Source organism: Pteropus vampyrus, unplaced genomic scaffold (genome assembly GCF_000151845.1).
Source record: "Pteropus vampyrus isolate Shadow unplaced genomic scaffold, Pvam_2.0 Scaffold115, whole genome shotgun sequence".
Taxonomy (NCBI): domain Eukaryota; kingdom Metazoa; phylum Chordata; class Mammalia; order Chiroptera; family Pteropodidae; genus Pteropus; species Pteropus vampyrus.
In genome coordinates this window covers 2,427,741-2,439,685 of record NW_011888896.1, presented here as the reverse complement: position 1 = coordinate 2,439,685, position 11,945 = coordinate 2,427,741, and the positions used below count along the sequence as shown (strand labels likewise).

The 11,945-nt window shown below is 32.5% G+C and overlaps 1 protein-coding gene and 1 pseudogene across 2 annotated transcripts in view; one reads left to right on the top strand and one right to left on the bottom strand.

Annotated features, from left to right (window-relative positions):
• NEGR1 (neuronal growth regulator 1) overlaps positions 1-11,945 on the bottom strand; it is an 800,836-nt gene that overhangs the window by 711,335 nt on the left and 77,556 nt on the right. The window lies entirely within an intron of this gene.
• On the top strand, positions 9,909-10,022 carry LOC111743536 (annotated as a pseudogene).

Genomic DNA, 11,945 nt, shown 5'->3' with positions numbered 1-11,945 from the left:
TTATAGTTAATCAGATAATTCAAATCTACATTTCCTTTTACTCTATATAATATAAATTATTTTATTTAGACACACACAAAATCTCTTTGTCTGTACCTCTTTTAAAACCTCTATTATGGTATTGTAAGTATATATCCTGATAGGTTATGAGCCCTCCAGAGTTTAGAAATCTTTCTCCTGCCTTAGGTAATTTTGTGCTCCTCCAAAGTACTCAGAGTCTCACACATCCTAGGCACTCAAAGTTTCTTTGAATTAAAGAATGAGTATTTCATCTATATCTTTGTAACTTTTAAATAGATAAGACTCTATATTCCAGACCTGTCCTCAAATATCACCTTTTCAAGACTTTTCTTGGCCATCCTATTTGAAATTGCAAACTCATTTTTATTTCAATTTATTTTATAAAACTTATTACCATCTAACACAGTTTTATTTATTCATTTATCTGTTATCTCTCTCCCCAGCTAAAATGTAAGCTCCATGAGGACAGGGAATTGAACCGTTGTGATCTCTACAGCAATATCAGTGTTTAGCCAATGGTAAGTGTTCAAAATTAAATGTAGAATGAGCCAATAAATGCAAATTTTATCATTCTTGGAATTCAGAAAGTTTTTGGAGTTGCTAAACCAGGAAAATACTTAATCTTTTATATATGATTCCTTGCAGCCTTATGTTTATTTCCATTGAACAATGGGGGAAAAAAGTCATTTGTTTATAATTTTACACTTAAGTAGTCAAGTTTGATAATTTGTGATATTTACTGTTTGCTGTAGCTGTAGGTATGGGAGGCTAACATTTTTTTTGTTGTCCTTGTTTATGTATCAGTTGTTGTCTTTGGGTTTCTGTACAGTTTGGATAAAATCTGAGATACACAGTTCTTTCAGTTCTATTTAGCTGTTATGCAGGAGCCCTTTGGATGTGGTTGTGAGGCGCACCGGGAAAGGAAGAACTCAATATTCCTATGACTAGGTCTCAGTCTTTTAATGATCCTGTGCCCCTGGGCTGTGCCCTTAATGAGTGCTTCTCATTCCTCTGCTCCCCCTGTCCCACTCTCAGATGAGACAGGAAGGCAACAGGGGACTGCAGGTAAGTATTTCCATTTCCCTAGGTCTGTTAGGCTCTGGTAAAATCCTCACCCAGTTAGGTTCTAGTAAAATCATTTCTGTGAGGAAAGATCTTGTTAAGTGCTCTGGATATATTTCAAAATGGTTACTTTTCTCCTTCCCCTGCCAGAGCATAAGGAGATTTTTTCTCGAAGCTAATTTTATGTGGAATAAAAACTAAAAGAATAAGTGCCCATTCCAGAAGCAGCCTCTAATAGTTGTTATAAATATTACTTCATTTACAAGAATTGCAGCGTAAAGATATTAAACTGTTATATCTCTCTAAATCTGGGTGTATAGATTGAACATCAAAAATCTGCAGTGGTTCATGAGTATAAAGACACAAAAGTATCCTTTGCCCTTTCTGGCATCTGTTGGGGATTATTCTATCAAAAAAACATTGAGTAAGGTCAAGTTCAAAAGTGCTGACAAGTAAAAATAGCATTGGTAGTTAAATGTTTGCCTACAAGAAACACAGGCTGAGACTCTAGGGTCTTCTAAAGTTTAATGAAGTTAATGTTTGCTGCCACTTCTTTATCTGCTATTATTTTAAATGATTTCTCTCCAAGAATTATATTTTTTTTGGGGGGGGGCTACTTATATAAAGGATAAAATAAGTTATTTATGAAAACATCAATACTTGAATGTTGCCAAACTTTTATTTAAAATCAACTTCAGCACACCTAATGAAGAGAAGAAACAATATATTTCCAAGAACTGTTATAGGGATATTAATATTTTTGCGAAGTTTTATAGGAAACCATAAAAATATATAAGAAATGTGTATTAATGTGAATCCAGTACTTCTTATAGATAAACTTTTGTAATGTCAATGAACTCTTCTAAAAAGACACTGGCCACATTTTAAAGTAAGTTGTCTTAGGAAACTGATGGGAAAAGCTGATGGATTGAAACAAAGTGTTTAGATATTAAATGATCATCAGCAGTGAGTGGCAAAGAAGAGCAGTCACTGGGATGATAGAATATTAATGATTTACTTTTTTGTTTCTTACTGAACCAATATGATTCTTTTTTTTCAGTAAAATCATTCTAAATAGAATTTCTTCCACATAAATCTACTTTGCGAAGATATAGGAAATAATTATATTAGTTCTTTTTAATGTTTTTATCATTGTAATCAAATACTATCATTGCACCTACTTCCATTTGCCAAAATTTACTTTTTTTTTTTTAAGAAAACGAGATACTGCACTAGTATACCAACATGAAACTTTAGAGACACTTTAAACAACTTTGTATTCAAACTATATGTAACTATAATTTCATATCCAAATATAAATACTATTAATCATAAAGAGGATACAATCACCTTCTCCAAAATTAAAGCATCAGCATCAAATATAGTCTGCTCAAATAGGCTTCTACTCTGTGCATTGGACTTGAAAATCAGTTTTTCTTCATAAAAATTACAGTGAAAATAAATTCATCATTACAAAACCTGAATTTCAAAAATTATGTTATATTCTTTCCTTCTCATGCTAAACATATTGTATTAGTTTTCCATTGCTACTGTATCAATTTAAAACAAACTCAGTGGTTTAACACAACACAAACTTATATTCAGTTATGGAGATAAGAAATCTGAAATGGGTTTCAGTGAGCTAAAATCAAGGTGTCAGCAGAGCTGCATTTCTTCTGGAGGCTCTAAAAGGGAACCTATCTCCTTATCTTTTCTATTACATACAGAAAATCCTAAACTCATAGTCTCTTCTTTCATCTTCAAAGCCAGCGGCCTTAGATTGAGTCCTTCCATGTTGCCATCATTCTGTTTCTCTCTTCCACCTTCATCTTCCCCTTTGAAGGACCCCTATATTAGGCCTACCTGGATAATCCAGGATAATCTCTCCCATTGCAATATCAATCTTAATTCCATCTGACATTTAAACTCCCTTTTTGCCACATAAACTAACATATTAACATATTCTGGGGATTAAATTTATTTTAATGTAATGTACTTTAATGTAATATTATCAGCCTTCATGGGAATATCATATACATGTTCCTTAAAATATGATTTAGAAAGGTTAATTTAAAAAATTCTACAATAATTAATTCATATTCTTTTCTTCTCCTTCATTTTTTGGGCTGCCTAATTTCTAATGGTTTCAATTGCAGTTCAAATCTTGGCTACAAATCACATCACATCTTCTTGTTCTACCAAATAAGAGGAGAAAATAATAGGGATAATAATGTAACTTTCTGGAGTTTTTTATAATTATCAAAGCACTTTCTCATTCTCTCATTCAATTTCACTACAATCTTCTGACACAGGCACACTAAACATTATTTTTTTTAAAGAAAACTTTCAATTTTATTTATGTTTTTACATTTACTAGTATAAAGTTGTACAATTTCTTATTATGATTTTTTAACATTGATTTTATTTTTTAGAACAGTTTTAAAATCACAAGAAAATTAGCTGACAGTACGAATATGCCCTATATATTCCCTGCCCCTTCATACATATTACATCTCCACTCTGAAAATCTTACACCAAAGCAGTACATTTGTTATAATCAATGAGCCTATATCGACCCAGAATTATCAGCTAAAGTCCATAGTTCACATGACGATTCTCTCTTGGTGTTGCACATCTGATGAATTTTGGCAAATGTATAATGACATGTATCCACCGTTACGGTATCATTCAGAATAGTTTCATTGCTCTAAATAGTCTCTGTTCTCGGTCTATTCGTCCTTTCGTCCATCCTTACCCCTGGCAACCACTGACCTTTTTACCGTGTCCACAGTTTTGCTCCTCTGGGCAATTTTAAAATCTTATATTAGAGGTGAATTAACTGAGACCTGGGAGGTTCACTGCCATTCCACAAACCACCTAGTCAGTCTAGTGTCCTGAATTAAATTAGAACAAAGATCTTTTGAACCTGCTAAGTTAAGTGCAATTATTTTAAACCATTATTCTTTCCAAATGATGTTATAAGTTCATAACCTAATGTTGATGGATCAAAAGGCCAGGAAGTTATTTTATGTAAAACTTAAAAAAAAATAGAAAAGAAAACCTTTATACATATTTAAACCTTTTATTGCATTACCATGATGCAGGGGAGGCAGTCTATGATATTGGGGGTAAAGTATAGGATTAGAAAGCAAGAATTAAGTCAGCTTTGGCAAGTTGTTTTAACTTTCTGAGAATTTACCTACAACGTATGGGTAGTATTTTCAATCACTAAGAACTGTGTAGACTAGGTCCAGTTTGGTGTATTTAAATCACTTTTTAAATTATTAAGTTATTTAAAATATAATGAATCATTGTAATTATTAGATGTGCTTAGCCAATTACCCATCAACAAAAGATGAAGACAGTCTATGAGTTGATTCAGGCAATGCTCAAAAATTGATCAGAAGCTAGTCATTATCCAAAAATAACCTACAGAAAAGAGAAGTTATCATTGGTCTCCTAATTCTAATCAATGCTTTGCCCATCCTGTCCTTTCCTCTGTTTATGTTAGTGACTAGTGTTATCAGGCTTTCAGATGTGGTTCCCAAAAGTCACCTAAACAGCAAAATGTTTACTTTTACTCTGTAAATGTCTAAAATTGCTACCAATGTGATTGCATCATGATTGGTTGGAATTCTTGGGAAATAGTCCCATTACCCAAAGTTCTGAGATGAAATATATCAGAGAATAAAACTAGGATTTTGTTACAAGTAAGTGTTTAAACTAAGGGTAAACTTAGTTATGTGAATTCAAATGTTGATATTCTCTATCTATAAGAACAATTATTGAGTATACTTTTTAGAAATACTATAGAACCAAGGTATTAATATTTGGGACTACAGTTGTTTTCCTATAAATTGACTTTTTATCTTTATTAATTGAAAAATTCCATATAATTCACATCTTAAAGCAGCCTTGCACTGAAGCATGGGCACTGTGAATATAACTATTATATATCATTGTGTGGTTTAAATGTACCTCGGTAACTCTTATGTATATAACAGCAGGAAAATGAAGATTTATGAACAGTGTGAGATACACTGTGGGCCTTAAAAGATGGTTAAAAATCAGGAGAGGGCAACATGGATAGATCTTGAGATTACCATGCTAAGTGAAATAAGTCAGACAGAAAAAGTTGAGAACCATATGATTTCACTTATTATGTGGGATATAAAACTAAAAGCAACAAATGAACAAGACAAACAAACAAAAACTCATAGACACAGGCAACAGTTTACTGGTTAGCGGAGGGAAAAGGAGAAAGTGGAGGGAGGTAAGCGTAAAAGGGATCAAATACATGGTGGTGGAAGGAAAATTAACTTTGAGCGGTGAACACATAACGCAACATACATGATGTACTATTGAATTGTACATTCGAAACCTATATAATTTTATTAACCAATGTCACATCAATAAATTTAATTTAAAAAATCAGGAGAGAACTAAATCTTTTTAGATTTTCTAAGAAAGTTACATATATTGCACTAGTACTGAAAAATATGTTAAATGTTTAAATATTTTTTCTTAGAAATTGGAAAATCAGTATTAAAGATAACCATAAGCCAACAATCTTTTTCACTCTGTTTTTTTTTTTACACAGTTCTAACAGTAGTATGTAGAATTCTATATAGATATTTTTCCCTTGCTTTTTTTTTTTTTATCTCACAGGGTATTACACATATTTCCCTTTGATTATAGACCTTTTCACAAGTATATTTACAGTGAACACAGCAATTATATCATTTCAATATTCATATGGTGGTCAAAGCATTTATAGAGCAGTTACTATGCTTTAAGCACTGTGCCAGGCACTAGGGATAAATACTCCTGATAATTTGCCATCAATGTTCTCAAACTCTACTGAGAAGATGAACACCAGATAATAAAATACAAGGTAGTAAATGTGATAATATACCTGTACACACAGGATTGTGAGAAGCCAGAGAAGGAACACCTAATTAAGCTTAGCTCCAGAAGAATGTCAAACTCATTGAGCTAATAGTTATTGGATGAGTAGAAGTTAACCAGCCAATATTAGATGTGAATGCATATTCCCAGGCAAAGGAGACATAGATAAAAGCATTGGCTTAAGAAGAACAGCTAAGCATTCTATAAGGAAAAGAATAAACACTTTATGACAGCTAGAATATGAGATAGGAGGCAGAGTGGTAATAAATGAGTCTGCAGTTATAAGCAGGGACAATCATGGGAGGCCTACTTGCCTTGACACATATGACAAGGAAGACCACTGTGAACATTTATGCAGGGAAATGAAATGGCCAAACTTACTTAGATAGGCTACACAACAGAGCAGGATTTCAGTGAGAAAAGAAAGTTTGGGAATAGTTAAAAGACAATTTTAAAGTTTTAATGAACATTCTGCATATAAAATGGAATGACTAAGTAATGATTATACCATTATCTTCACAATAGTAAAAAATAATATTCAGTGAAGATCTATTATCTGTCAGACACTGATTGAAGTGCTGTAGTTATATAATCTTGGTTAACCTAATAAGCAAGGTACCACTTTTATTTTTTATTTCACAGAAGAAGAAATTGAGGTATGGAGAAAGTGTGGAAATTTACTCACTGTACATAGTTAGCAAATGGCAGAGCTAAGATTTAAATCCAGATATATATGATGTGATATGATGAGAAAAAGTTAGTAGTAGTCAAAGGTAATGACTAGTTTCTAGCTAAATTTACTAGAATGTAGTGTCTCCAAATGAGGTTGAGAAGCAGTGAGGGAAGCTCATTTCAGTCTTTTAATGTATACCACAGTTCAACCATTTTCCTACTATTGGATATGTATTTCATTTATTTCCAACATTTATTATTATAAATAGTACTATATTGAATATCATTGTGCATACCTAATTACATGTTTTGAATTATTTTCTCTTTATAGAAATTAGTACATGTAATTTTAGTCTTTATACCAACAGTATATGAAAGTATCGGCTAATTTTTTCCTTCCTAAAACATTAATATTCTGATATTCTGGATAAAATATAAACTTCTCCTTGCATCCTCTTCCCCCACAAAACCCCACTATTTTAATGTAATTGTAGAACTTCCTTCCTTCCTTCCTTCCTTCCTTCCTTCCTTCCTTCCTTCCTTCCTTCCTTCCTTCCTTCCTTCCTTCCTTCCTTCTTTCCTTCCTTTCTCTCTGTCTTTCCTTCTCTCTCTCTCTCTCTCTCTCTCTCTCTTTCTCTCTCGTCCAAGCCTTCTAAAAATGTCAGTACATTTACCGGTTATTTTTACAATTACTAAGGAACACCTACAATACAATAATACAAGAACTCTGTTGAGAAGGGTACAACGAATTTAATAAAAGAAAAAACGGAAAGAAAAGAAGGTCGCAATGACACTAAGATGAAGCAAAGGTTGCTGCTTTTCAGATCCTAACTACAGGCTTTGAGAAAGACATAACTTTCTAAAAACTCAGGATCTTAAAGATTAAAAAGGACAATATTAATCTAGTTCTTGGAAGTCTTTAAAAGGAGAAGTTTTTTTTTTCTTTTTTTCTTTTTTTTAATGACATACAAAGAATTTATTTAAAACATTAAAACTGGCAGTCAAGAAGATTGCAGAATTATTTTCTTTTTCCTACTTTGTTTTTGTTCATTTTTTAGTGGGGAGTGTTTAAAGGGAACGATTAAATAAGTTTAATTCAAATAATGACCACTCTTTTCTTTATTCTTGTATCCTCAAAAGTTAATTTCATTTTTAAAAATATCACCAATGTTGAATTTGTGATCAATAGCCAATTGTATTTTGTGATTTTTATAGTAAGTCCCTAAAGATAGAGTATTGAATTAGCTAGTCCACTTCTCTGAACCTCTCACATCCTTTAGCTTGCAGAATTCCAATTAGTTCTCCTCCCAGTGGCACCTTGTCACAGCACTTCCCTTGCCCTCTACCAATTCTGCTTGACAGCTCGCATGAACAAGTAGGCTAAATTAGGACACCAATGACTCACAGAGGCTTGAGGCCTCTTACAGCTCTTGCTTAGATTGTGTCTAGCAACATTGTAACACTTCTTTTTCTCCTGCATGTTAAGAGAATCCCTAGCTCCAAAAACTATCTGCTTATTAGATGTGTTGGTTGCATTTTTTATTATCCTGCCAGATACAAGATATACTGAGATTTCGCATAGGATTTACTCAGCCACTTAATGAATTAGACCAAAGAATGTTGTCGAAATGCATCAGATATAGAATTTTCTGAAATGTTGTAGCATTATATTTTATCATCATCATTACCACCATCATCATCATGTCAAACGTTAAAAAATAGAAAGTATACACATTAATAAGCATGATCTGAGTTAAAAGCACTTAGTGTTTGAAATGGTGGCCTCTCTATTTAAAATATATCAAAAATGAAATGAAAAAAGTGCACATGAGAATTGAAAGGTACAACTTCTGTAAGTACTTAATCTGCTTCAAAAACATTCATTGTAAGTGTATGTATTCAATGAAATAGTGTGCAAATAATTCAATGACTTAGATTATAGGTCCCCAATCTTTTTGGCACCATGGACTGGTGCTCCTATGAGAATCTAAAGCCTGATGATCTGAGGTGGAGCTAAGGTGGTGATGCTAGCACTGGGGAGTGGTTGCAAATACCGATGAAGCTTCACTTGTTCACTGCCACTTACCTCTTGCTGTGACTCCCTGTTCCTAACCGGCCACAGACCAGTACCTGTCAGTGGCCTGAGAGTTGGGGATCCCTGACTTGAATTATAAGCATTACTAATTAAATAAAGTAATACATCATTTATGTATCTATTCATATCTGTTTTTGTGTGCATATAAAACATATATTTCACATATGTAATAATTATGGGAAAATGCTAGTTCATACCATTGTATTTCCAGCACCTCTAATGAGACTTGACAATATTTATTAATTTAATTATGTGAAGAATAATAGAAAGGTAAACTAATAGAGATTGCAGAATGTTTACATGCTTTATTTCTAGTCATTTTAGTTTACATAATCTTGGTTATTACATCTCATAATATTTAATTATTTAATTATTAAGTGATTACTTTCTGTAGTATATTTGAAGTGTTTGATAGGATAACCACCACAATATAAAATACAATCTAGTAAAATTTAAAAATCCATTCTCTGTTATCACTATGATGATATGTATTGTTTCAAGGTAACTAGATAAAAAAAATAAACTTCAACTTAATATTTTATTAGGTCAAAACTTGAGATGAAAAGCAATATTTGGTGGAAGTTATTCTTAACTTAAACACTTATATGTCTTTTAGTGCTCAGCTGTACAATAAATGTAGAAGTGCTAAAGACCCACATCTATGACAAGTTCTTGTGCTTCCCAACCAACTGAGATGATTCATAAAAACTTTGTATCACTGATCAAGTTAATGGCTAAACACAGTACTTTCACCCAAATAGGAGAAAAATAAAGACTACTTTGGCATTGTGTGTTTTCATTTTTTATATCTGAATTCATGTGAAATATAGATCATATATAATGAGGTTTTCAACTAAAAATTCTACTAAATGCTCATTGCTACCTTCAAAGTCATCAGAAGTTTTTAGTTATTACTCATTCTGTAACATGTCAACCCAGAAATTTGTCTTAATAAAGAGAATAGCAGATCCGTCTCTACCCAGTAACAAAACATCTCTCTAGTAGAAGCTCTTCCTCTCTACATCTAACTGGGAACATTTCATCTAACAAAGTTTAGATCATTCTGCCACCTGTTAATTTGTCCCAGCTATAGTTTAGCATGCCATTTTTCAAACTCCCTACATGATCTGTAAAAATTTAACTGTAATCAGTCTATGGCCATGCCACCCTGAATAAGCCTGATCCCATCTGATCTGAGAAGCTAAGCAGGGTAAGGCCTGGTTAGTAATGGGAGACCACCTAGGAAGACCAGGTGCTGTAGGTGTAAAAAATAAAAAAATAAATAAACTGACAAAGTCCTTGCAATCTGTGAGGTCAACCAAGGGTTGCCTTGCCTAAAAAAAATAAAAATAAAAATAAAAATAAAATAAAATAATTGTAATCAAACTCCACTACAAGTTTTTCTCAGTTCATAGAAATGTATTTATTAGATGCTTCTCAAGAGAACTCTTTAATACTCATAGTCTGTTTTCCACTCATTCTGTTTTCTTCCCTATCCAATCCAAGTGGCTCTTATTGGAGAATCTGTATCCTTAAGAATGGCTCATCTTAGATATTGCATGAATTTCCGACTAAGGCAATGCATATCTTAAGCCATTCAAGAGGGACAGCAACAGAGGAAAGGGAGCTGACGCTCTACCAATGTTAAAGTCTCAATTTAACTACTTACTAGACATAAAACTGACACAAGCCGAGGTATTTTTATAATTATGAGCCTTAAGATACTATTGAGACTATTTAACTTCATTTGTATAAACTGAAGAAACTCAAAAAGCTAATTAGTGATAAAATCTGGTCTTAATCTGAGGCTTCCCTCAGTATTTTACTCTTGGAATTACATTCTGTTCTGCCTTAATAATCTGCTTCTTCATCTTTAAAGTAGGAATGATAAAACATCACAGGATTCTTTGAAAATTCAATGATATAAAACATCATGAAGAACTTTAAAAACTATAAAATGTTCTGCAAAAGACACATCAGTCTTCCGGTAGTGTACTCCTTGGTGTGCTTTGTGGGATCTCCACTCGCCACTAGAGGGAAGTAATACCCATATTGTTTTTTTTCTTTCTCTCTTGCAAGTCGAGGGCTTGACAACTTCTCTTCAATAGGAAAAATAAATAAGTTTGGGTCAATTTTATTTTATTTTTTGCTGCTTTAAAGGCAACCACTATTGTGGCTTGGTACTCTGGTCTTCGATGTTGTCATTTTAAGTAGCCAATCTTAATGCAATAACATTTTTTTTTCCCTCCTTTTACCAGAGAGGTAGTTTTCTGATTTCCAGTGTTTTTCTCTTTAGCTGAAGAGGGCTTTCTTTATTTGGGGTTTATCTTCACCCTTAGCAATTTACCAGTTGAGATTTTCCCCCTCTATAGTGTTCATCATTCAATAGCAAAGTTTCTTAACCATCATAAGTTTATCAGGAAGCTCTACAGTTTTGTCTTCAAAGAGACACAAATTTTTGTTTAATTTATACTAGATTTTCTTTTAGAAAATAGTTATGGAAATAATATAGGAGACATCTTAGCACAGTACTCAAAACATCTCAAATATTCAAGGTTTATTTATTGAATTAATTCTCAATTTATTTGATTTGACCAATTAAACCAAAGACTTGGTCTCAGAATGTCCTCGAATGTTGTATATACACCTTACAACTGATAATACAAACTAGTTTAAGTTTTATTATGTTTTCCTAGGTTCAGGCTATAAGATTTTGAGCTTCTTCTACTTTTTATTCTTCTTTATTAAATGACCAGGACAAAAACAAAGCAAACAAAAACATATGTATCACTTTAAAAAAAAAAAAAAAACATGTCATGTAATGCATAATCCAAAGTTGTATATTTTAAAGCAATAATAATAACAGCAACTAACATTTACTGAACTACAGGCCTGGTAGAGTGTTAAGAGCTTTCTATGAATGATCTCATTTAATCTTCTCCATAACCCTGTTAGGTTAGGTAGTATTTTTAACTTCTATTTTAAAGAATAGGTAATTGAGGCTCAAAGAAATTGAGTAGTATAGATCCATTATTCAAATTCAGGCATGTCTGGCTGTAGTAAAAAGTCTTAATTACTATTATACATTTCCTTATTTACGTATGAGCTTCATGTAATGTTCTTTCTGACCACTCCACTCCGGTCAATTTAATGAATGCATAAAGAAAAGTTTAATACTATTAATCAT